Source organism: Tupaia chinensis, unplaced genomic scaffold (assembly GCF_000334495.1).
Source record: "Tupaia chinensis unplaced genomic scaffold, TupChi_1.0 Scaffold145519_1, whole genome shotgun sequence".
NCBI lineage: Eukaryota > Metazoa > Chordata > Mammalia > Scandentia > Tupaiidae > Tupaia > Tupaia belangeri.
In genome coordinates, this window is record NW_006205376.1 from 662,279 (window position 1) to 666,126 (window position 3,848).

A 3,848-nucleotide genomic window follows, 5' to 3' on the forward strand; every position below is an offset into this window, starting at 1 on the left:
ATGGAAAATTATTTGTTGATGATAACATGTATGTTGATGTGCTTGATTGAGCCAATATACAGTGTACTCTGGATGGAAAATCTCGCTTTGTATGTTGTAATGATGTACAGCGAATGAATTTAAATAAATAAATTTAAATTAAAAGAAAAAGAACAAAAACAATATTAATAAAAGAAAAAAGGAAAGAAACAAATTTTTTCAAGCAAAAAAACAAAAAGCACGTGGTGTGGTAGCATGCTATACTAAACGGGTCACTCAGAAGTCAAATATATAATGGCCAGTGATTGGCTTATTCTCTGTGGGGGCGGGGAAAGGTAAGAATTAGCAAAATAAAAGAGCACCAGAGAGCTAAGAGGTTAAAATTTGTTTTAAAAAAGAAAAACAATTAGAGTTGGAGCAAGACAGAATAAACAGGGTGCTGTACCTGGCTAGGTCTGGGGGACAAGAGGGTGAAGTCTGGGCCAAAAAACCTTCAGGTGTCAAGAAATTGAATCTTTTGGGGGAAAATCTTTCCTTAGCCTGACCAGTTAGATGATAAGGTCCTTTGTTTGGCATATGAGTTGTAAACCTTTTAAAGAGAAGACAGCATAAAGCTCAGCTCTTGAGTAAATACACTTTTAGGTTCATGAGATTATATTCTTCCTTTGCAGTTCTTTTTGCTAGGGACCCTTCAGAGCTACTCTACTGACAAGTGTCATTTGTACTTTAGGATTGGTGCAAAGACCAAACACTTTTGGATAAACCAGGCAGCCTTTACTTAAAGGAGACAGGAGAAAGCCAACACAAGGACAGACAAGGACACATGGCGGAGAGACCAGAAAAAGTATTCCTATTAGAGTTGTAGCTTTCCAGACACTCAACCTTGCTGTACATGAAGCCTTCCTTAGGCTGTACAAGAGAGGGTACATATCAGATTTCTTGACAATAAAATATTCTCCTCTAGGCGTTCCAGAAACAGTGTTGGTGAATTGGCCTCCAAATGCTGGAGCAGACAAGCCTAGCTTTTTCATTGTGTTTATTACGGAGATTATGGACAGAAGCAAGGTTTGAGGTGCCTTTCACCCCAAAAGCATATGCTTACACAGAAACTACCAGAAGGGGTTATAGGCAAGACGAATGGGGAGTCCCTGACAGGCGGCATTTGAGGAATGTACAGGGCGGGCTTTGTGTGTCGATATCATATCTTAACTATCATCAGGACAGCAGGCATGTTTACCCTACAGTTTAGCCGTCATTCCAGCCTTGGAAATTTAGTCAAAGGACTTTGGGGTTAAATATTGGTCAAGATGGCAGATTAGGGCCAGTAGGTGGTGTGGAGGTTAAGATGGCTGGATCCCACTTGGCTGACAGTACAGTTGAGTGCCAGACCCAATGGTTTGAAAAAGTACGCTAGGGGACTAGCAGGTGGTGAGGTGGTTTAAGTGCTAGACTCCCAGGTGGCTGACCGTAGTTGAACTGGACCTGGCAGCTTACTTTCTTACTTTCCCTTTCTCTCTCTCAATCTGGTAAAATAAAATAATAATAAGTAACATTAAATAAATGAATAATTCTTTTTATAAAAAAGGAAAAGCACACAGGGCACATGTGTGTTCATACCCCAAATCCCAAGAGAATGAGAGAGAAGGGATTGTGACATGGTCATCTCCCCTGGGTGGATGATTTCTCACTTTCCCTCTCTTTTTCTCTCTTTCTCCAGTGAGCACAAATGCCCTGTAGCAAAACTTAAAAAAAAAAAAAAAGAAAAAGAAAAAGGCAGATTAGTTTCAAGATGTAGTTATGTTGGTTCTGCAACATCAGTTTGTTTTTGCATGCGGACTTCTGTATTTGGGACTTGGAATACCCTTTATCTGAACTGGTACATCACCCTGTGTTCTAGGACCTGCTGAATTCATGTAAGCATTTCAAAATCTTGTGAAGTATTTTATCTGGCAAACAAAGTCTGGCTACTTCTACTTGCAGTCAGTGAAAAAGGTAGAGGCTGGAGAAGGGAATTTATTTCTGTAAACAGGTTGTAGGGAGATGATCAGCAAGCACCACCGAACTGTCAAAAAGCACAGCATGTGCTCAGTATTTATATCATAGATACAAGATCCAAGGACATGCAAATCATATACTATCGTCAAAGTCAATCATTTTCTTTTGTGCAATTAATCCTGATTTCTATTTTTCTTAGATTTCCATTCCTAGTTTCTCATCTGACCACGCCTCTGACCTCCCTATGACTCAGCACTTGGTTAGATTGTTCTTTCTTTTCTTTTTTTTTTTTTTTGAGAGATTTTTGTTACAGGGCGTATGCACTCTCCTGAGAGACAGGAAGTGAGAAATCACCCCCTGGGTGACAGCCACAATCCCTTTTCCATTCTCCTCTAGGGATTCTGGGCACACACACACACACATCTGGCATGAGTTTTAATTTACTGGGTCCAGGACTTGAACTGCAGCTGAGTATATGGGAGTTCCATGACCTAACCATTGTACCATCTGCTGATCCCTTTCTTTTTTCTTTAATTTTTTTGTTGTTTTGTTTTTTGTTTTGTTTTGTGTTTGTTTGTTTGTTTGTTTTTGCCATAGGGCATGTGTGCTCCCTGGAGAGAGACAGTGAGAGGAAAAGTGAGAAATCACACCCTACGGGGATGGCCACACCACAATCCCTTATCCTCCATTCTCCTCCAGGGATTTTGAGCACAGGCACACACAAGGCCAGCCTCATTTTCTTCCCCCACCCCAAACATGTGTTTTAAAATTTATGTATGTATTTTAATTGTGATTTTCAAGCTGCCAGATCTGGGACTTGAACCACGGCAAGCCATGTGGGAGCCCAACACCTTAGCCACTTACGCCATCTGCTGTTCCCAAGATGCCTTTCTTAATTTTAAAATGGCTATAGTACTGCTAGACCTTAAGGTGGTTCGATTGGATATTACCTTTATCTCCGATTTACAGACGAGAGAACACAGCAGAGAGAATAAGCGATCCTACCCCAATATATAGCTACAGAGTGGAAGAACCAAGATCTTTGTTCCTCAAGGACAAATACCCAGTCCCAGCATATCACAAGAAGTAACCACCTCTGTCCTTTCTCATTCCTTAGTCACTCAGAAAGAATTCTCTCCTATATAAACTTCCTCCAAAAAAAAAGGGGGGGGGGGGTCTGTTGTTTTTCTGTTGTTTTTTTTTTTTCCTTTTTAGACATGATTCTCCATTGTGAACGGATATTGTCTTTACTGCAATAGCCTGGGGTTGAGAAGTGGAACTCATCCCAATATGCATTCTTTACAGAATAAGTTGGCTAACCCCTGCAGTGGATCCCTGGTTCTGAAAGCAGCAACAACAGCAGATCTGGAGGACTTTGGAAATGCAAATGTTCAGACCCACCCCCTACCTATTACATCGGGAATTTTGTAGGTGGTGCTCTTTAATCTCATTTTAAGGAACCCTCAGGGTTATTCTGATGCAAGTTAAAGGTGGAGGAGTTTTCCGGGATAGGTGAAAGTGCTTTGCAAATCCCCATGCCACACGGGGAGGCGCAGGCGAAAGCCAGGCAGCATCGGGGCGACACTAGGACCGCGGCGGGGCGGGCCTCGCAGCCGCCGCGCGCCCGGGGCGAGCCCAACTGTTCTGGGAGCTCGAGCCTCCCTCGCCGACCCGCCCCTGGAGGCGGACCCGACTTGACTTAAACTCTGGATCCCGGAGGCTGGTGGCGTCCTCCCTGCCCGCCTGGGCTGTTTTCTGCAGGTCGGTAAGTGAGGTCGGGAACCCCGGCCCCTTGCTCGCCATCCGGGTCCCTGGGTGGGGGTGCCGGGAGACCCAGGCGCCCGCCGGCAGGGCTCCGCGCGCGGGGGGTGGGG

At 43.8% G+C, this 3,848-nt stretch overlaps 1 protein-coding gene across 11 annotated transcripts in view; it reads left to right on the forward strand.

The window, feature by feature from the left end:
* The first annotated feature begins 3,627 nt into the window (after positions 1–3,627).
* The window catches only part of RESF1 (retroelement silencing factor 1), a 41,538-nt gene continuing 41,317 nt past the window's right edge, over positions 3,628–3,848 (forward strand). For 8 of the 11 annotated variants that reach the window (XR_003547821.1, XM_006168062.3, XM_027768103.1 and 5 more), the window contains exon 1: positions 3,637–3,739. The gene's annotated coding sequence lies outside the window, so the exon portion shown is untranslated. Of the gene's footprint in view, positions 3,740–3,848 lie in introns of all 11 variants that reach the window. The other 3 variants (XM_006168061.3, XM_027768107.1, XM_027768113.1) reach the window with 1 other exon arrangement.